Raw genomic sequence first — 22,973 nt, 5'->3', positions numbered from 1 at the left:
TCGTGTCTGACTTTAGAATCCACCATACTTTTTGCAATAACTTGTCTTCCCTAATTATGTTTATTCCAAGTTATATTAAAGTTATATTGTGATTACTTTTTATATCTTCACCCCTTACTATTTTATAAAATAAATGGCACGTGAAGAAATGAAGAAGTGAAGGAGAGTGAGAGGAGGAAGAGCAGCTCATAAATGGATGCTTGGAAGGAACCAGCCTCGGAGGACAATTCACAGACAAATCATAAAGTGGATAAATTATACACAATTAATTGAGAGTGCACTTTAGAGAGAAAAGTTTATTCTACAAATATAATCTTGCTTAGCACCACACTAATCAATCATGTTTAAAGTGCTTAATTTATATCTCATGTATTCGTCAATTATGACTTCAAGGTTGCTGAGTTAAAACAGTCTCACAAAACACAGAGCCAAAGCAAGCTCTGAAAGGTATAGAAAGCATTCTTCATGTCAGCCTGGAGTCTTCTTCTAAGCAGGTTGCACTTGAACTGATGAGGAATTGTAGCCTAACATATGGCATCTAATTTTGCTGGAGACCATTGAAACAAAAATTGACATTAGCCTAAAACCTGAAGACACCATTACTTATCGTGCACTTTTCCTCTACAAAGCACATTATAAACGTCACCTGATTAACTCTCAGATTTTGAGTCTCTTATTACAGAAAGGGAAAATAATTGATTATCGTTAATTTTAAAATGTTATACTCATTGTAGAGAATATAAAGAAGGAAAAGATATAGTCCCAACACTTAAAGTGCATATACTATCATTGGCAAGATAATATACACACCCACACATGATACAATTGAAAATATAACAAAAGTAAAATATATTCAAGGGCCAAATTGTGACAAAATGCTAAATATTCTAAGAGAAGGCTAGAGGGTAAAAAGGATGAATCGGGCAAACAGGAAAGAAATATATATCTTTTAAAATATAATCCGACTGTTGCATACTGTCTTTTTCTACTTAAAGTTAGGTTGTCCATGGTCTTCAGTAACCTTTATTTTTTTTCCTAACACTAAATTCTAAAGAATGGAAAACTCCACTTCCAGCCTAAATGGAACAACAGGAACTGAATTTACTCTTCTGCCTGAAATGATCCAGAAAAAACTGGACAAAATTTTTAGACAACACAGGACCACAATCGCTGAGAGAGAAGAAACAATGGAGAGTTTACTGTGGTGCAGGAAAGGAGGACACAGGGAAAAACTGGCAGACTCCCTAAACGGAGGAGATGGAGCTGAGAGTCTGGAAAGAACAAGGGGATGAAAGTTCACAGGACAAAGCACCAGAGAGAAGAACACTGAACAAAGAGAGAACTGCAAAAATCTGAAGAGTCCACATGGAGTATTTTACTAATTCAAGATCAGTTCATGAACCCAAGGCCAAAAAAGAACCACCTGAAAGGATTAGAGAAAACAGTACTTGATGCTCACACAAAGCCAGGAATACTGCATGTTCCCACTTGCCAGACTGGAAAATGGCAAAATTCATGTAGCTTTTGGTAGAGTACTCAGGAGGGCCTTGCCTCAGTGGTATGGAATACATAGCCCTAAATACTGCTGTGGTCCTGCCTAATGAATTTTAAAATCAAGATTGAAAAGGATCAAACTGACTCCAAGTAAATTAACTGCACCCCCAGAGCAAAGCTCAACATTTTTCTTCTTCTTTCCCTCTAGACCACTAAACTTCTGAAACTTCCTGAAATCCGGTGAATCATGTTCTATATGACAGATTGGTTACAAAAATGTCAACAATTCATCATCTCTCTCCATATTCATGCCCTCTGCAATGTGAGTTTACTTACTCCTCCCCCATAAGGAGATGGAGTATCTTTCTCTACAGGTTGCCTTATGACTTTGTCTGACTTTATGTGGTGGAAATAATGGTGTCATTTCCAAGTCTTAGCCTCGAAAGTTCTTGGTTGCTTCCATTCTCTCCTGAAACACTGCTGCCACCACCACAAGAACAGGCCTGAGCTAGCCTGCTGGAGGATGAGAGATTATTTGGAGAAGGGCCTGTTATCTCAGTGAGGCCATCCTAGATCACTTAACAGCTTGCTAACACTAGACACAAGAATTTCTTCCAGCTAGGAGAAGATGGACTGCCCAAGCAAGCCTAATCAAGATCAACAGAACTTCCCAGTGAACCAAAAGACTTGAAAGCAAAAATAAATATTTATTGTATGTACCCAAGGTATTGTAGTTGTTATACAGCTACAATTATTATTGTGGTAATAGATAATTTACATAGACTAATTAAATCAAGGGTCCTGAAAGGAGGGGTTTCCAAACCTTGAGTGAGGTGAAGTTCCTCAGACATTCTAGGATAATGGACTGTCCAGAACTCATAGAGGACCTTTAGGGGGCACTGTTGCCTAACTCCATACACTAGCTAAAAATCAAGATATTTTGCTCTTCATAATCCCATTCTTTAAGAATTACAATATTTTAAAACTCGAAGGGATTTTTAGTGATTAACTTGTTCCATTTCCTCAACTTATTCTTATTTCCATTTTATAGTAGAAGAAAATAAGTGCAGAAAGATCATGATTGGCTGGAGGTCATACAACAAGTGAGTTACTGTTCTGGAGCGCTGCACATCTGCTCTACTCACAAAAGTGGAGGAAGCTCTAAAGAATTTAACAAACTGCACCTGTCTATTTGGTTCAGTTAACTATTCATAATAGTCAAGTATATTGTTAAGAAAAAAATATTCAAGACTTGGACAATAAAAAAGGAATATAACATGACCTTTCAATATCATAATGGAGCATTGTTTTACAAGCCCATCCAAGGATTATTAAGTCTCCAGGAGAATTTAACTGAGTTTGATTTTCCTATGTAATATTTGATTAGAGCCCAAACACTATGAAGTTAACACGTTAACTTGTAGATTCCTGTCTAGTAGAAAAGGTCACCAAACTTTATGGTGTTAATACCATATAGGATATTAAGCACTTCCATATCTGACCTAGCAATTTCATTCCAGTATTCTTTTTTTAATGCTTATACATAGCCATTCCTTGAAAAGATTTTGAACCAGCTTTACCATCTAAGTGATTCTCTCACTAATTAATGAGCGCTACAAATCTTTGACATATGTCCATTCTATATTTGTATGAGTCATGCTTTTGATGGTTTGAAAATTATATTCTGACATTTGCTGTTTGGCAAGTTATAAGTATTAAAGAAATAAAAGCATAGAATTGAAGAATATTCCTAGAGAAAAGGGAGAGCCTGAGCAAAAGAGATAGGATCAGTCTAAAGTGATTGGAAAAAAGAATCAATGAAGCAAGAGAGTTCATGAGAATGGAGGGAGTAATATGAACAGTGCTACTGGGATTACTGTCTAAAACCAAAGATTAGATCTTTTTATTCCTAGTTTAAAAGTATTAATGAGCTAGAGTACAAAAAGTCCCTTATTAATCATTGTAGGCTAATGCACAATGAAGTGGCTAATGAACAATGAAGTGGGCTAAGGCACCCACTTTTACTTGATAAACTGCATTGGAATAGATATAGTACAGAATCAAAATCCTTTTCAAAATTAAAGAGAATGTGTCAAAAGTTTTTATCTGGTCTCCAGATTACTATTTTTTGCTTACAGGGCAGAGATCTAGAATATTGCAGGTAGCACTTAAGGCATGTAAATTATCTTGACTCATCCCAAGTCTGACTGAAAATGCCTAAGATATCTCGATACTCTATGTGTCATAACCTACATAAAGGAACATGGGATTAGACTGATTTGATGCTTAAATCTTTGCTCTGTGCCAAACAGTTAAATGATACTCAAGTTATTTTGTAGTTATGTCTCTAGGTCCATCGTGTAAAAAGCAGTTGTCATTTTCCATGATGACAAACCACAAAAGAATTGAGGAGTCAGCTGACCTACCTGGCACAGGACTCACTAGGAATAATATTGACACAGCCTTCAATTTTTGGAACAACTAATGTGTCAGTCAGAGTGATGTGTTTCATACAGACTGTAGACACTTCGGTGGCTCCATCAGTATTCAGAAGACACACAAACAGGAAAAGCACCTAAGCTTCATTTGAATTTTAAAAAATGATTTAGTTTGAAATCATTTTGTCATTAGTCACAATAGCCCGAAGCAAGGAATGAGATGTGAGGTGGTGGATTCAAACATTACCAACAAATTAAAGCAGCAACAGGCAAACAGGAGCAGATCCAAGCAATTCGTCAGTCATGACTGTGATCTGACACAATTTCTAAAGAAGTATTAGCAACTGCAACAAAATATTCATCTCAATTTATTACTCTAGCAGCAATGAGATAAAGTGACTTAAGATTAGGTGTGTAGAATGCAAGCAGCTACATTCATAGTGCTTGCTTTAGAAGCTAATGAAGTTTAGTAAAACATAATTGTACCCTTCTAAATTAAAAACTAACAAGGCTAACAATGAATAGGTTTATCTTCAAGAATATAAATGAGTCACATACTCAAAAAAAAAATAATAATCCAATAGCATAAAGACTTATTTAGGGCCATTCGGACAGGACTTGAGGGGTTGCCACACATCTTATTTAATAAGGAAATAAACAATTATGGTAGAGCAGCTGAAACTAAACCCCAAGGAAATGATTTACTGAGGACTACAAGTAGCGTTCTTAGAAAGTGCTACCATATAGAAATGAAAAACATCACCTCCACATAACATGCTAAATATTTCATAAATATTTACCAAGGGATTCTGCCATATGTGGAGTTCCAAAATCTAGAAATTAAAATGCTGAGTTTCCTATTTATTGCATTTCATTTTCTCCCAATGCTAGCATTTAATTCAATATTTGTATTTCCTAAGTTACACAAACATTACTTGCAATATCCGGCATGGGGATAAATTTATGTCTTCAATTTGGAACTTCCAGAAATGGAGATCTTAAAGATTTCGATCATTTTGCCTTTACATACTTTGAGTTGAAGGTTTAAAACATCAGGACATCATTAAGATGTGTGATTTTATGGTTAGTTTTGTTTCATAGTGATTGCCAGTGTTTCTTTTTATTTATAAATGCTTTGCATATTAAATATATGGTTCCAATGGGAGAAACCATTTTGTTGGAGGCTTCACTAGTCAGAGTGGAAGTTCTCAGCTGGGTCCGGCGGACTTGTCCAGAATGCTACCTGGAGTCATGCCAGAAGCTGCTTTCTTATCAATGCTGCCAACACAACCCTAGAGAGGAAGAGGGCAAAGGACACTCCACTCACTTTCTAAATTCAAACACCAAGCTGGCAAATCTTTTCTCACTCAGTAAGGAAAAACAGTATTGTACCTGTTTGAAATGTTTATAAGAATAACTGGGAAACTAGTTAAAAACTCAAATTCTCAGGTCATATTTACAGGAAGTCTTATGAGCTATGCTGTTGCCAGTGATCCAGGGATCTGAAATAGAAAACCACTTACTATATGGTTAGGATTGTGGGCCCCCAAAAGAGACAAACCTGGATTCAAACAGAATTTGTCATTTACTGGCTGTGAGATATTCAGCAAGTTATTTAACCTCTTGAAACCTCAAAGTCCATCTTGCTGGAGGAGTAATAATGGTATCTTCCTCATAATGAATAAATAAGATAATGCACATAAAGCGCTTGGCACAATGTCCAGCATGTAGTAGGCATCAAATGAATATTATACAGAAATAATCCAGCTGACTTCAGATAATAAGATTCTGCCTCCAAACAAAAAAGTTATATTTCTGAGAAATAGTCACAGAAATAATTTTAGAAGACATTTTTATATATCTAATAATCAGAAAGTTGATGACTGCTGAGGCAAAAACAGTTTACGGTGAAGTCGGCCATGGATAGGATGATGCTGGCTGAAATGAGAAATAAATACAAAGAAATACAAAATGCAATAACGAATTCAAAAATACACATTGGTAGTCAAGTTGAGAATTAATACTAGAGTAAATCTTATAACTTATGCATAAAACAAGTATAAAAAGCTCTTTAGGAAAAAAAAGCAATAGCAACAACAGCAACAACAATGACTAACTTTGCTGAGTGGTTCCTCTGCCCCTGGCACTCAGCTAACACACTTTTCACTGAACTAGCTACCACAACCACATGTCATGCTCCATGTAGAAAAAACTATAGCCACAATATTTCAATGTCTAAAAAAAGATGTGGGTTATATAAGAATGGCATCTCATGTATTATATCAAATCGCTGTCTCTCTCTGGGACTTTACCAACTATCAGTAAAATCTAGAAGCTTGTCATCAGTGAACCAGCAAAGACTGGGTGAACCTACAAGATGACATTCACACCTCATTATGCTATGAAAAGACATACTGAGAGCACTGGCTCACAATTACAATGTTGGCAACCCAGTCTGGCTGGCCTACTTTCTAAATATAATGGAATACTAAAACGAATTGTATCTGTGCATATATTGATTTGGCACTGTAGTGTCACTTTTTCTTTTATCTCTTATTTCAATTACAGTAGTCAAAAAGACTTTCTTCAGGGCCAGCCCAGTGGAGCACTGCTATAGTGCGCCGCTTGGGAGTGTGGCGGTGCTCCCGCCGAGGGTTCGGATCCCACATACAGACCGGTTCCTGCTCACTGGCTGAGCGAGGTGCGGGCGCAGCACTGAGGGTTGCGATCCCATTGCCAGTCCCGGTCCGGTACGGGCGCGACACTGAGGGTTGCGATCCGTTGCCGGACACAAAAAAAAAAAAAAAGACTTTCTTCTATGTATAAGTTGGAAGTAGGAAATGGGGCAATAAAGGCCTCCAGACTAGGGATGGCAGAAGGCAATGAATGTCAAAGAAGGCCACAAATGGAAACATTACAAAGTTTTAATTATTGCTATGGACTGAATTGTTTCTCTCCCCTCCCCCCAATTCATATGTTAAAGCCCTAACTTATCATGTGATTGTACTGGAGATAGGACCTTTAAGGAGATGGTTAGGGTTAAATGAAGTCATAAGGATGGAGCCCTGATAGAACAGAATTGGGGTCCTCATAAAAGAGAGAGAAACACCAGAGATATCTCTCTCTCTCTTTACCATGTGGAGACACAGTGAGAAGGCGGCCATCTGCAAGCCAAACTGAACTCTGTCAGAACCTTAATATTGGACTTTCCAGCCTCTAGAACTACGAGTAATAAATTTCTGTTGTTTCAGCCACCCAGTCTATGGTCTTCGTTATGGCAGTTCAGGCAGACTAAGAGAATCATCTAAGTTCAATAAAAGTAAGTTCAAGATACAGAGATTTAAAGATTTTTGAATAGTAAATATTACACTAACCTTTTCAGGTGAAAAAATAAAAAAACAAGCCTAAACAACCTTGCAGCTCTCTCCTCTTTCACATATTTTCTTTGTTTCTAGTCTGTTCTGTCTGCCTTTCTTCACTGAATGGGTGTACTTTGCTGGTATCCCCAAAGTCCTAGGTAGAGCCAAAATACAAGACATGCAGAGAAACTGATGCTTTTGACAAGAATTAAGCATTGATTTCTTTTTAATATTTTTACTTGTCCTTGAGGAAAGGAAATATTTTCATACCCACCAGGGGGCATCTACATGCTGTTTCTAAATGGTCAAAATTGCCTACATTTAAGATTCCTCCACGTACCTCTTGAGCTACCTTCAGCTCCTCTTCACCCAGATCAGAGGAATTCAGTTAACTGAAGCTTTTGTTTAACCTTCTAGTTTGGACTTAGCTCCAGCTCCTTCTTTAATTACCCAGTCTTTTTCAATGTTTTTTCCTAAATCTTTTAACCTCTCTTTAGATTATGACTCTTATGTCTGACTAAGTATGTGTGTGTGTATGCGTTTTGGATTTCAGAGCATGTATTTGTTTAAATATTGGAAAATGTCATTAACAACATAATGTATAACTTTTCTTTGTTATGTTTTATATTAAGAATATTGTTTAATCCTTAGAAGTGGAGTTAACTTATGTAGATAAGTGCTGACTTGGCCGGCCAAATAAATTCGCCTTTAAAAGCATCCAAACCATCCTATGGAAATGATTTGCTTAAGCTTCTAAATGTTCAGAAAATTACATTCAAACTCAGACAATATTTGAACAATGCCTTATTCTTAATATAGACTTGATATTACTTGATCATAATGAAATTGTGCTATGATAAATCGCCATCCAGAAAGATTCAAGTTCATGCCAATTTTATGAGTCACAATTTTATCTGCATAAGCAAAGGCAACAGAGGCACTGTTTAAAAAACAATAATTTCCCAAGACCAGATCCTCAATATACTTATGCTATGGAAAAGGATTCCACAGCTCAAGCATATCAGCCCCATCCCATTGTCAAAATCCTACCTATGCAGGTTGATGAGCCAAGAACCTTGCTAAATTTCTTCTGAATTCCAGACAATGTTTGCTTACTGAATCTAAACGTGTATAATAACTTTAATAGGTTTATTTTTAGGAAAAAAGCTCAAGTCCCATGCTTCATCTCTTCTTGGAGCTCACTGGGGGTCAAGTGGGTAATAGAAGAGCCACGATTAATATCATAAGCAATAAGGTCTTATTAAAGACACTGACTTAACTCATTCATTCATTCACTCAACAAATACTTGTATGTACTGATTATGTACTTTTTAAAGTCATTTTGCTGGGCTTTGGGAATACAGAGGTGAAAAATAATACAGTCCTTGTAATTTCTGCCAGAAAGAATAAAAAAATAATAATAATCAATAAAGCTATAAAGGAGAATGAGAGGAACTAGGGAGTACATCATCTAGCCTGAGAGCTGGGAAATCCTCTTTGGGAAAGTGACACTAAAGCTGAGATATTAGGTATGAATAAAGTTTGATCAGGGGAAAAAAGGACTGTGTGGCAGGGGAAGAAAGTGCCCGGTGATAGTAGAAACAATTTTCAAAGATTTCTCTTGGTGGTATCTTCCTTGTCTACAAAAATTTGAGCTCCTTTCCAGACATTCTAAAATGTTCCTTTTCTCTTACTCTTATTTTCTTTTGAAATGAACAATAAAGACAATGCTTTAAACTCTACTCTAATATAATTAATATCGGATCATAGCATTTCCCAAGCAGAAATCTTGAATTAAATCTAATCTCAAATCTGGATTTTTAAAAAAGGTACAAAAGAAATATGTCCGCGACAACTCTAGCCAGGTAAGTGACATTTGTAAACAACTTTATTTTTCAGTTTTGGATTTGACTTACATTTATGAATTCTGACTATAAGCTAAACAAACACTATACTACAGTGTTTCCCATATCCCACAAGAGTTTTCCACTTTTTACATAATCCTTTCTTTCCAGTATATATGGAAATTGTTCTAGAAGTCATACTGATTGTTCCTACTCCCATTCATAATATTCTCCTTATTTCTTTGGTGCTTGATTGTCATGAAGTGCTTATGGATATCACTTGTATCATAAATCTCCCCCACATTCAGGCCTAAATAAATATTTATAACTAAGCCCACATTGAAATGATTTATTCTACAGAAAACTGCATCTTAACCACAAATGTAATCTAGCTGAGTAATTTGTGGTTTTTAATTGAATCGGCTTTCTTTTTAAGTTATTTTAAAAATGAATCAACAACACCACTCAAAATCTATATTTTCTATATGATAAAAATAATTTAATGATGTTCTTCTACAAGAGGAAAGCTATTCCCCAACTTTTTTCAACAAACTCTCCCTTAGGTTTGAATATAGCATGTTAAAAGGCTGTTTAAAAACTTACTATTCAAAATGTACAATAAAACTGATTGAATCATTTTTCTTCCCCAGTGCATAGGATCCTGCAATCTCAGCTCTATTTGTAACCCAGAGAAGGTACAAACATGAGCACTAGCTGTAGTTTATGACTTAAGAATGATTCCTCAAACATGTAGTTTTCTACAAATAATTAAATTTAATAAAGTTCAGCAATACATGTGCCAAATTATGTATAAGGTAAAAGTATGTACACATGTACTCATATATACAACAGAGGATCTATTAAGCCACCTACTGTGTAAACTCTTAAATTTTAAAATTCAATCCCCTCCCCTAGTCTTTACAAATGGAAGCACAATCAATTGGTCATAAATCATATGCTGAATTATGGGGTTAGCACAATTCATAACAAATCTACTCATCTACAGTAAAATGGCACATTAAATCAGCAGAAAAAATTCAGCTTCTACCATGACACCAGTTGGTAGCACTTACATCATCAAACAGACAACCTGCCAAATAGCTGAAGCTATGTGGGTATTTTCCAGGAAATAATTTGACTTGTCCTGAGGAATAAGCCCTATGCTATCAGCTATAGTTTCCAATGGGGCATTATTAAAACCATTCAGTATTTAACAAGGCTCTCATGCTGAAACAGCTGTTCATCCAAAGTGAATTTTTTTTAACTTTCTCTGAGCCTAGCTAATCTTACTTGAGCTAGAAAATAAGATATTAGACTATTTTGCATGTTCTGCCACTTTATGACAAGAAAGCCAATTTTGCACTTCAGTAAAGGCAGATTGCAAATTTAGCATGAATTGAACCAGCAGCTAAGTTGCAATTTATGGCAAATGGCTCATCAATACATTAATGTGTACTGCCAAGACAACCACTGTAGCCAGGCAGGCCAAGAATGAGAAAACCAAATATCTGGTACGCAGCAAGGGAAGTATGCCCTCTATCAACATCTATAAAACAAGTCCTAAAACCAAAAGCTATCAAATAGCATTAGCATTCATTATCATTCTTACATGGCAGTATATTAGTAGTTAAAAACCAAAGTCAGAAACATAGGTTCTGATATCAGGTAGATTCAAGCTTTGGACTCTGCTAAATACTAGCTGTGCAATCTTTTTTTTTTTTTCCTTTTTGTCTTTTTTTTTTACTGACCGGTAACGGGATCGCAACCCTCGGTGTCGCGCCCGTACTGTGCTCAGCCAGTGAGCGGGAACCGGTCTCCACATGGGATCCAAACCCTCGGCGGGAGTGCCGCCGTGCTCCCAAGCGGCGCACTCTCTAGTGCACCACCGGGCCGGCCCTAGCTGTGCAATCTTGAGGAAGTTATTTAGCCTCTCTGTTCTTCATATTCTTTTTTTTTTTTTTCCTTTTTGTCTTTTTTCGTGACCAGTAACGGGATCACAACCCTCAGTGTCGCGCCCATACCGCAACTGGCAATGGGATCGCAACCCTCGGTGTCGCGCCCGTACTGTGCTCAGCCAGTGAGCGGGAACCGGTCTCCACATGGGATCCAAACCCTCGGCGGGAGTGCCGCCGTGCTCCCAAGCGGCGCACTCTCTAGTGCACCACCGGGCCGGCCCTAGCTGTGCAATCTTGAGGAAGTTATTTAGCCTCTCTGTTCTTCATATTTCTCTTGGGTGCATAATAAAAATTACTTCTTAGAGTTATTGGTAGGGTAATATCCATAAAGTGCTTAACACACTGCCTGGCATATAGTAAGTGATCAGTACTTGTTAAATATTATTATTCTGTTGTTATTTCATATTCTAAGACAGATGTGTAGCAAGTCTCTGTAAGATAAAGTACTACTATAGAAGTTTTCATTATTTTTATACTCAGAAAGTCACTGCATTTTTTTCAACTAAAATAAATGTTAAATGAATACAGTAACTTTCTATTTCAAGAAATTGTCAAAAATATATGAGAACCTACATTTTCTGCCCTGTTCAAAAATCATCTTATTTACTATTCCTAGGTGGACATAATCAGCCCCATTCCTTGTAGCAATGCTAAGAACTAGCTAAAATCCAACTTGCCCAGATCTGCGCATTGTAGTAAAGAAAATGAAGGGCTCCAAGGTTTAAAAGGTTTCCTTTGGGCTGATGGATGCTTCATGAGAGGCATAAAATCAAGAATACTGTGGATATTATTCCACTTAATTATATTAGCACCTTAAAAAATATTTGTACTTTCTCAAAGCATAACATGCTAAAATTTCTTTCAGATCATAAATAAGAAAATCCATATATCCAGCAGGACATCATTCAGATGTCCTACAGATATGCCAAATTTTTAATTTATTTATTCGTGCATCTACCCATTTATTCATTTAATTATTCACAAATATTTATTGTGTGCCTATTTATGTTCCAGGCATTGTTCTTGCCTCTTGTGATACAAAAGTGGGGGAACAGCCCCAAATTCCTGCCCATATGAAACTTACATTCTTGTCTATTCATATCAGATGAGCTCAATATACGAATACATCCCTCCTGCTGTACTCTAGACCTTGGAGACTAAAAACCTATCCAGCTAGCTTTCCAAGCCACAAAACTTCAGTTGTTCTTGCCCCGTTCTGCCTTATTCTCTTTTCCATCCAGCTTCCTCAATATCTTTCCAATCTGTCTTTTCTTCTCCACAGCCACTGCGAAGGCATTCAGCATTTCTCACCTGGCTATGCACAGGGTGGTAACAGTCTGACACCTAATATCCTTAGGTCCTTCTCTACTTCTACTCTACCTTCCCTCTCTCTACTCTCCATTAAGATAATATTTTTAGATTGTAAATCTGATCATGTCACTTCCTTACTTAAACTTTTTCAATGGCAACTGATCGTTTTCAGAGGGGAATAAAACTTACATGGCATAAAACTTATATAACATTCTACATGATCTGGGCCTATCTCCCAGTCCAACTTCATATGTCTTTTTCACCCAAATCTTCTCAACCAGCCCAGTTACCCTAGTGTGGCACAAGCTATCAGCGACTGGTTTCTATTCACTTGGCTTACCCAGGACGTTACTGCAGACAGGCTGATGGCTTACTGCCTTTCCCTGCCTGAGGGGTACTCTGCCTACAGAATCCTGACTGTGGGGGAGAGGTTTGAACAAAATAGTGAGAGAATTAGAAAAATACTGCATGATCTCACTTATATGTGGACTCTAAAGAACTAGAATACATAGTAGAATAGTGGTTACCAGTGAGGCTGGGAGGGGGGAATTGGGAGATGTCGCTCAAAGGGTACAAAGTTTCAATTATGTAGGGTGAATAAATTCTAGAGATCAAATGTACAGCATGGGGACTATAGTTGATAATACCATATTATATACTTGAAATTTGCTACGAGAGTAGACCTTAAGTGTTCTCACCATAAAAAAAAGGTAACTCTGTGAAGAGATGGATATGTTAATTAGCTTGACTGTAGTAATTAGTTCACTATGTATGTGTATGCCAAAACATTATGTTGTATACATTAAATATATACCATATATATCTATGTAAAAAAAAATACTCCTGAGTGAACCTAATCAATAAGATATAAGGCTTGGTAAGTGCCCCAACTTCTTTGTCACCTAGTGGGACAGTTCTGAGGCTCGCTCCACACATACTCTGGAAGTCTCTAGCATGATGATCACACAGTGGTAAACCTGCTCTGGCTTTTCTTCCTTTCCATCTCACTTCCCTCACAGGAATCACTGTGATCTGGGGGATCATCTCAAAAAGATTAATTGCTTGCACACAAATCCTTGCCACAGATTCAGCTTTGGGGAAATCCAAATTAAAACACCTGGATTCTAACTAGAATGTCTTAGTTTAGTTCTACAAGTGAGAACCATACTCCCTTGCTTCTGGATGGTTGCACATTCTCTTCTCAGTGTCTTCTTTTTTCCATCTTCTTTGCCTCTATTTTCTGTTTTCCAAGATAGTACCTAAACATTGCTTCCTCTAAAAAGTTTAACCTGACATCCCACCACCCTCATCAAAATCCCCTATCATGGAAACTCCAAGCCGGAACTTTACACCTTCACACAGCATCCTAATGCATTTTTTTTAGCCTAGCATTTAGGTTGCTTGTTTTAGAACCTGTACTAGTCCATTTTTGTGTTGCTATAACAGAACACCTGAGACTGGGTAATTTATTTTAAAGAAGAGGTTTATTTGGCTCAGAATTCTGGGGCAGTTGCATCTGGCACAGGCCTGAGGCTGCTTCTACTCATGGGGGGAAGTGGAAGGGAAGCCAGTGTATGCAAGAAGATCACACAGCTAGAGAGAGGAAGAGAGACAGAGAGAGAGGAGGTGCCAGGCTTTTTATAACAACCAGCTCTTGTGGGAACTAACAGAGTGAGATCTCACCGCCCCCTTCCAAGGGAGGGCATTAATGTATTCATGACCGATCCACCCCCATGACCCACTAGGCCCCACCTCCCAACACTGACACATTGAGAATCTGATTTCCAAATGAGTTTTAGAGGGCCGGTCATATCCATACTATAGCAGTACCCCTGTGAACTGTGAGTTTCTTTAGGGCTGTAACTATGTCTTACCGGTTTCCTTTCCCCACCAACTAGCGCAGTATCAAACACTATGAAATACTCAATAAAAATAAGCTGAATGAATAAATGATGGGTAAACTATATTAAAATAAATCAGCAAGAAAATCATTCCCTCTTGTACACTCAAAACAACAAAAACGAGTTTCACACAATGTGTCTCAGGAGATAAGTAGTTGGCAAAGCTATATAGCCAAAAGCAGCACATTTATTCCACTTGCAAAACAGATGACAGTCATTTATTCTATCCAGATTATACTTCCTGGGCCACTACAGAAGTTAATGGACCGTTTAATGAGTCAATCCTGGAATATTAACTGATACCCAGAATGAAATGCTTCTCCTCTCCTATTTCATACATCTGCCTGTTGAAAAGTATAACTGAATGATGGCTACTGAGCATGAGAGAGTCATCTCTCCGATCAACCACCTTCTCTTTCCCTTCTGTGCTGAACAGGAAAGGCATAAGACCCATCGGCACCAACTACCGCGTTAGGAGCAAAGCATGAGAAATGTGAGCCTCTTCTTCAAACTGCGTGGAACATGTTATCCAGTAGCTGCAAGAGCTCGTTTAACAAGGACCGGTTTTTTCCTCTCAATCATAGTTCTCAAGCTATCGTTTATCAAAGAGCTGATTTTCAGAGCACACTAGAACAGCTTTTCTGTACAGCTGCAATGCTATTTAAATCTTCCATGAATATCGCCACAAACCCAAGAAAATTCTAAGTTGAAACACTGCTCTTAAAGAGGACATAGTTAAATAAGACCCTATGGGGGAAAATTCAGAAAGTAAAATCTGGTTGTTAATTTTAATATGGAAATTATAAAATCGGGCATACGGCTTCTACTCCTTTGAGCTGGTGGATCACCTGAAGTCACTATTTGGAAGGACAGCCTACTTTTGTTAGACACTAGTGGACGTGAGCAGTCTGCCTCGAAGTCATTCCTTAATAGGTTCCAGAAATGCCTCATCTTCTGCTAGGATGAGGTTGTAAGCAGCTGAAGAGTAAGCAGTAAAAACACTGCTTTGAAGACCCTAAGCAGATCAGCGGGAAGTGACATCATCCTTTGGAAAAGCTGACTGTTGAACCCAAGTTCCCACTCCACAGTAAACCTCATGTCCTTATCTCCACATTTTGGAAGAAACCCCAGTAGCATATTGGTGATCCTGGCACCACTGATGTGCTTCTTTAATCTCACTTAACCAGCTATATCATTCTGTTGTGATCAAGCAGTCCCTTTGTAACTCTTTAGGCTGCCTTTGTAGCATTTTATAATGTTGATACTTCCTTGAAACTCATCAAAGTGAAACTTTTAGGTTCTAGCCAGCTACATTGCAACCTGTGCTTTCTTCCTTTAAGACCTTTAATTTCAGTCAAATGATCTACCAAATGAAATTAATATTGAGTGTGAGTCACTATTATAAATATTTTGCAGCCATTTACTCAGAGACTATTACTGAAAAAAAGCTGACTACACCTAAGAAAGGTCTCCGAAATCACTGACCAAAGAAAAGGCATTATGAGAATTGTTTGATGCTCTGTCAAATATTATGTAGCCCTGTGGTTCGTTTTTTTCTAACTCTTAGCTCCCAGTATAATAGGATTTCAAGGCTGGGCCTAAGTGAATGCTTGCTAAATTACTGATTCACTTAAAATAAAGAAATGCTACAATATCCTGTGGATATGACAGGATGATTGTAAGACTTCAAGTGTGGCCTCAATACCTAGCACAACACCTGGCACAAATCAGACACTCAACAAATATTTGTTGAATGAATGGATAAATGAATGTGCATAAGCTGAGACCCTGATGTGTATGAAAGGTTTACTAAGCTCTATCGGTGCATTGAAAGTTCCACACAAACGTCTTAAGTCATCATTTAACCACAAAGCATGAATAAAAAGCTCAGCAGGGACAAAAATAATTTTGGATCTAAACCATATCCTAAAGCATTATAGAATTAATAAATAAAAATTTAATGCTATTTTGAATTCTAGTTATGCTGTGAAAGCCTGCTGGTCCCTTGGTTTTAAAATACTTTCCTCGCATACTAAAATCAGAACTCTTTTCTTCATGTTGTTCCTTCCTTTGTTTCCGTAGGAAACAGTGACTTCCAGGCATCCAAGATGACACAACATAGATTGCCAAATTGCATGCCACCCCGCAGTTGCCAAGGAGATAATGTATGTCATTCCTACAAATAACATGTTGCTCATGCCTTCATTTCCTTTATCTAGCTTTTTAAGATATTCCTGCCTGAACTGAATTCAGATAACGTTCACCATAAACTGATGAAAACATTCCTTTTTAAAAAATTTGTTTACCCCATTCCCCCAAGGCAGTTGATCGCATCACACACTCTGTCTGTGGAAGGTCTAAGCATATTTTATGCTGATTTTGGAACCAGTGATTCAGCAGTTTTTACTGGGAAAAAAAAATGCATCCTGAATTCTGTCTGCCTGCGTGCTAAGTAAAGGTCCAATTAAATCCACACCTGGCACTAACATATTCCAGTTCAAAATGGCCTACCAAAAAAGCAGCTGCATTCAGTTGAATTTATATGGAAAAGAAGAGAAGGAAAGGAAAGGAGGAATAAAGAAAGGAGGAAAGAATGGAAAGAAGGCATGAAGAGAAAAGGAAGGGAGGGAGGGAGGAAAATAGGGAAACATATTTACTGAGCACCTGCAGCATTCCAGATTAAACTTCTGTAAGATGAACAACAGAACCAGGAAAACTTAGGATCTTAGCAGACGTCATCCTACTAAGAAGAGGCAGAGTCAGTCTTTGAACTTGGGTATTTTCTGACTTAGCAGCATATGTTCCCCTAGTGCTGCATAACAAGTCACCCCAAACATAGGGTTTAAAGCAACAGCAATCATTTTAATTTTTTTCTTTCATGGATTTGGAGGTTGACTGGACTCAGCCAGGCAGATCTTACTCAGGATCTCTCAGGTGGTTTTCAGTCAGAGGGGCTGGGACTGGAGTCGCCCTGAAGATGTCCTCACTCACATGCCTGGAAGTCGAGGCTGGGACTGTCAGCTATAATACCCTACTGCATATTGGAAATAGTAGCACCAAATGAATTGCTGTTATAAGGGGTCCTTTCCCATGGTCCACTTGGAGCTGTATTCTTGTCATCTCACTCTACCACCTACTGTCAATATATCAAGAAACTTCTGGCTAATGTCTTTATCTTCTCAGCACTCTTCAAAATTGTTCTAGTAGTGAACCTAGGTAGGCTTAGACTATAAATTCCATCCAGCTGAGCTGAAACAGCCATAAGACCTTCACTGAATGTCTAATCTGTATCTTAACCATTAAAATAATCACATTTGTTTATCATTTGGAAATCTCTCAAACTAGTATTATAAATAAAGAGACCCTCAGCCAGAAAATAAGATATTAATGACATGAAGAAAGAACGCTGTGGAGTAAACACTATCATCAGATTGTAGGGAGCATTCAAACTAGGGAAGACCGTTACTGTGAGCTAGAGAAAAAGTAACAAATTACATCTCATGGCTTGCATTGCTGAGAGTGGATCATTGTGTTCACTCTGCTGTTCTGGCAGATAGGCCTGGAAAAAATATATATAATGTTTTATTTCGTGCAGCTATTTCTGAGATGAACAGCTCTCTAATGAGTTAGGCTGCACTGCACGTCTATCAGACAGAGTACCACAATCTCAAACAATAGCAGTGTCCTATCCAGAATGCAACACATGGATTTGTACTGCTCTCATCTCCAAAAAAAGTCCAGCATATATTCTTATTCATGCCGACACATACGATGAAACCTTAGGGTATCTTAGATTACTGCTTCACAAAATAGACCTAAAAATGGAAGCATTTAAGTAATGCATAAAGCAGACCCTAGCGGGTAGAAGAAATGACATCTTATTCAGAATTTCTCTTCTTAGTTTTAAACTTCTGACTTCACCCTACTTGTTTCAGTCCCAAATTTTACTTTTCTCTATATATTTTTTTGCTAAATGGGAAAGAAATCTGGTAACAAAATCCCTTAGAGTAAAGCAATAGTATTTACCTGTGTTACATTATAGAACAATTGGCCTGTACTGTGCACAAACACTGCTGCACAATAAAGACAGGATCCTTCTTACTTCTCTGCCGTTGTTGTTATTGTTGTTTTTCCAATTTTATGTGCTTTGAAACTTAGAAACTTCATACTGCTGTGATTTCTAAAACCGTGAGTAGCTAGTCACACTTAATGGCTACAAGATGATTGAACAATAACCAGGAAGTTAATAGTAGTTGATATTTATCTTAAATCATCTCATGAGATTGTGAAATGCTCTACTGATTGTAATTTTAACCTTTAACTCCATTATAGCATGCCTGTTACAGTAATATATTCCTAGATTACTATTTGGAAACATTTAACTTAAATACTTTAGCAAGTTTTCAGTGCTAGAGGAAGACTGCCTTTTATAATGTGTGAGCAGCCCACAAGGATAAGTCATAAGCTCAGGCAGTTGCAGGTAAACAAGGACAGGGCAGTCTATCCATTGCACATTAATTGAAAAAGAAATTTCTAACTTGCTAGGAATTTGAAGATTACATAGGGGGAAAATAAACCCATATTTTCATTGAAAAAATAACTATTAAATATTTCCATATTCTATCTCAATGATACATTGATATACTTCTTTAAAAATATTTGTAGTAATGAATGTGTAAAATAAACGTGACTATGATACAAGGAATATTATCCGTTGCAAATGTGCAAAAATGAATGATTTATTAAATTTTGAAAGATGAATGCAGTTCATAAAGAAACAGTGGAAAAATGAATATAAAAGAAACCGAAATTAAATATTAAAAGCTGCCAAAGGAGGGGCCCATTTTTTTAATTGCCAGAAAACAAACAAAATTAACCATATAGAAATCTCGTTCTATTTTATGAATTGCTTAGGGATATTAAAATAACTTTCTGTCAGCAGACCAGGTCCCCATTGACCATAATCTATTTCAGTCCCATAATGTATTCTTGTTCTGTGGATAATAGATAACTTCCTTGGTGCCATTTTTAGATCAGCCCATTGGCAAACATTAGGCAAAAAGCATGTTAACGTTTTTCAAGATCAGCTAAGGCTTTAGCAAAGTGGTTTTCCTGCTTGTGGTAGGCACAAGAGAGAGATCCTGTTGAGGCTCAGAAATGTACAAGCCTCAACTGCTACAGGTCGAAATAAAGTAAAATAAATAAACTAACAACGCAATCATACTGAAAGCATTAAGATGCCCAAAGATGTACACCAGTCACCCCAGGCACACAAGGTAAAGCTCCAAGGTTGTGATAGTCTTAGCTCAAACCTAAATCTTGTCTTAAAAATAAACCAACTAACAAATTATAAAATGCTAATTATTATCATCATTGGAACAATTTCTTAGTAATAACCTGTTTGACTGTCAAAAACACACAGTTGATAAAGGCAATTGTAAGTCAGATCTAAACCTCATCTTTTCTTCAAACAACTATTTCCCACTCACCACGTTTTTCTTTTTCTTTTCTTTTTTTTTTTTTTAACTATTTTGACCAGCAAAAACGGTGTTTTCTTATGGTTCAACCTAATAAAACTTGGCTTTTCTCAAAACAAATTGCAGGCTGATTTCACAAACCATGGTGCCCACTTATCACTGACTGCCCTCCCACATTTTTTAAGCTAAGAATCTCCTCCAGAAAAAATAACAAGTTACTATATGGTTGTCCAGCTCTTGCTTACTCTTTGAGGAAGCACTTTTCAAGCTCCATGGAGCTCCCGGAAGAGTATAGATTAGATACTTCCTTCACAGACAACCAGGGAACACTTCCTTGTGTTCCAGTTATAAACTGACCAGCAGAGTTGAGCATGATTCTCACTTTTTTTTAGCGCCCGTCTGCCCTGGGAGAGAGAGATGACCCACACAATAAAACTAAATGTCAAAGGCACAGCCAATGGAAGGTCCGGGATAATATTTGCTTCATTTGGGAGAGTTCCAAAGAAACCAGGTGGTTTGAAGTTAAGAGAAGAGGAAGAGCTATATAGGTTTCCTTCAGTTACCTCAAAGGTCTGTGTGGGCCTCAAAAAGCAAAATAGCAATGCTGAAATGGGTTTATGAGAGTTTTCTCTGTTATTGCTGATATCTAGGACTTTTCTGTTATTGTTATTATTAATATTTTGCAGAGACCACACTGCATCTATTCATTCTTTCATTCATTGATTCAGCTAACAAATATTGGGTCCAGACCCTGTGTTAAACATTGGTCTTAAAGTTCATACTCTTCAAAAAAAAAATATTTGTTTTAAATCTGTCCAATAGAATAATCCCAGTTCACATGTGCTCACAGTTTGTTAATCTAGAGACAGTAATATACCATGTTGTATATGAAGAGTTGACTTTCTGCTCTTGGGATACACAAGGTCCTCATCACCCTTTGTCAAGTCCTCCTTGGAAATGTCAATCCTCAAGTGACAAAGACCTGGACAAAGAGAAAGTGCAGGTGTGCTAAATGCTGGGGCTCCCTCTACTGCCACACCTCCTCCCTTCACCTAACATTTTACAGTGCAATTTTTTATTTTCAAGGGAGATCTTGATATCCATATTACACTAACTGAACTTAGGAAAACTTTTTATGGAGGCAAAAATAGAAAGTGCCCACACCCCCATTCCCTTCTATGAATTCCCTAAAAAAAGCATTTTCTCTGGCTATGGAGTCCACACCTGTTTTCAATTAGCTAAGCAAAAAGTAATTAATAGTAAGTTTAAAAAGTTTGTTTTAGCCAGACCACCCCCAAAAGGAAGAGAAAGTTTGAAAGAGAAGAAAAATTTAGTCAACTATACTGTCTGGGAGTCTTGAGACTAGAGAGAATAAAGAAATTCTCATGCTGGTGATCCATATGAAGATATCAGAGTTATAAAAATTGAAGTCGGAGTTCAGAGCTATAAACTGAGGGAGAAAGAATAGAGTCTTAACAGAATAACTAAGAAAGAGATAGGCAAAAATTTGGGATCACTAATAAGGATAGCAAAAAAGAGTCTGGGAAAGTATATGATATATTAATCAAGCAAAGAGTCTAGGCAGGGTGAAAATCTTGAGGAATCAGCAATAAGAGAAAATATTTTTGAAAGCATCTGAGTATAAAGTACCCTTTTTTTCAAAAAACTATTGGAAAATTGACCAAGATACATAATAATTTTCTTTCACAAAAGATACTTTTCATACATAATACCCTCTAATTCATTTAAGTGAAATGAAATAAGTCATACCCAAACTTATGTTTCTTAAAACTTCTAAATCATCCAAGGCTGAGCAAAAAGCTGGAGATTTAGAGATGTATATTATGTTGTGGGAAAATTAGCTCCTCAAAATAGCAAAAGGAAAAATTGGCAGCTTAGCCAAACAAACCAGAAGGAATGAATAATCCTACTCAGTAGCTTAAGGACAAGAACTTGCTGGAAAATATAACTAAATGTTGAGGGAAGTTGTGTAAAGCAGCTGAATATTTTTGAAGTTGATTTTTTTTTTCCATTCTAAAAAGAAGTGCTGGCCCACTCACACTGCTGACATAGATGGAAAAAGATCATCAAATAAATAAAAATTGGAAACAACATTTTAAAAACTTTTAATAATAAAATTTCACAAATGCAAATGTGTGTTTTTTAAAATATATTGCTATCCCTGGCAACTGAATGTATATCCCAGTTATGTAGGAATGAAATCAATCAGTAGGTATTTCTTGAGCACTGCTATGTCTGTAGGAAATTTGTGCCAGATGTACTAAAGAAGTAAGGGAGTAACTGGAGAAGTAATAAACATTTCAATAATATTGTTAGGGAAGGATATCGCCAAGGAAACTCAGTCAGTCAGAGAGGGTGGAGAACAAGGGGGCTTACCAGTAGGTGAGACTTGAGGAAGGGGAGGGGGGAAGGTTATGCCTTGTCCAATCTCTCCTTGAGTCCAGTCGGGGTGTGCACTTTCCCCAGATTGGCAAGGCCACTTCCTCTGAGGTCTCAGCTAAGCTGGCAAGGCAGTGCCAACTCAGCTGCCCATGGCATCACTGACCCCTGGTCAGTGAAGCCCAGGCTGGTGGCTCAAAGGGCCAGCCTTCCTTTCCTGGCACTGCTTCCCACCCAATGCACCAAAAATGTTAGGGAAGGGTGTTGCCAAGGAAACTCAGTCACTCAGAGACGGGGGAGAACATTGATTTATTATGCCAGCAGACCCAAGTGGAATTGTATTCCAAATACTTGGGCCCCCAACAAAGGGGGAAGTAAGCTTATATGCCGTTCTGAACAAGCAAGTAAGCAAACATTTTGATTGGCTGTATTCAGGCCGAATTCCTCAAATCAGGGGTCTTAAGCAGTTGGTCAGCTGGGTCAGTGGCTTTGGATAAGGGGCTGCTCGCAGCTGGCCCAGTCATTTCACAGCTGGGCACAACAACAGGAAGTGCGGTCAAGGAGAGAGACTGTTTCCAAACAGTTGATACAGAGTTTTGAGTAGGGGTCTTTTCCAGGTGGGCGGAATGGGGTTACTGTGGTTATGAAAGAGGTCTTTTGGGCGAGGGTCACCTTCAGCACTAGCTAAAGAGCAAACTTCGTCTCTTATCTATGCAGGGAATTGCTTGCAAGCTGCGGTTTTAGCTCAGTCTGCTAATACAGGAAAGAAAAAAAAAAAAAAAAAAAAAAAAACG

At 37.6% G+C, this 22,973-nt stretch overlaps 1 protein-coding gene across 1 annotated transcript in view; it reads right to left on the bottom strand.

Annotated features, from left to right (window-relative positions):
• The window catches only part of GABRA4 (gamma-aminobutyric acid (GABA) A receptor, alpha 4), a 66,834-nt gene that overhangs the window by 3,281 nt on the left and 40,580 nt on the right, over positions 1 to 22,973 (bottom strand). The gene's annotated exons all lie outside the window — the stretch shown is intronic.

This window comes from Galeopterus variegatus, unplaced genomic scaffold (assembly GCF_000696425.1).
Source record: "Galeopterus variegatus unplaced genomic scaffold, G_variegatus-3.0.2 Scaffold3253, whole genome shotgun sequence".
NCBI classification, from domain to species: domain Eukaryota; kingdom Metazoa; phylum Chordata; class Mammalia; order Dermoptera; family Cynocephalidae; genus Galeopterus; species Galeopterus variegatus.
Note: the sequence above shows the minus strand (reverse complement) of the source record. Positions and strands in the feature narration are given on the sequence as shown.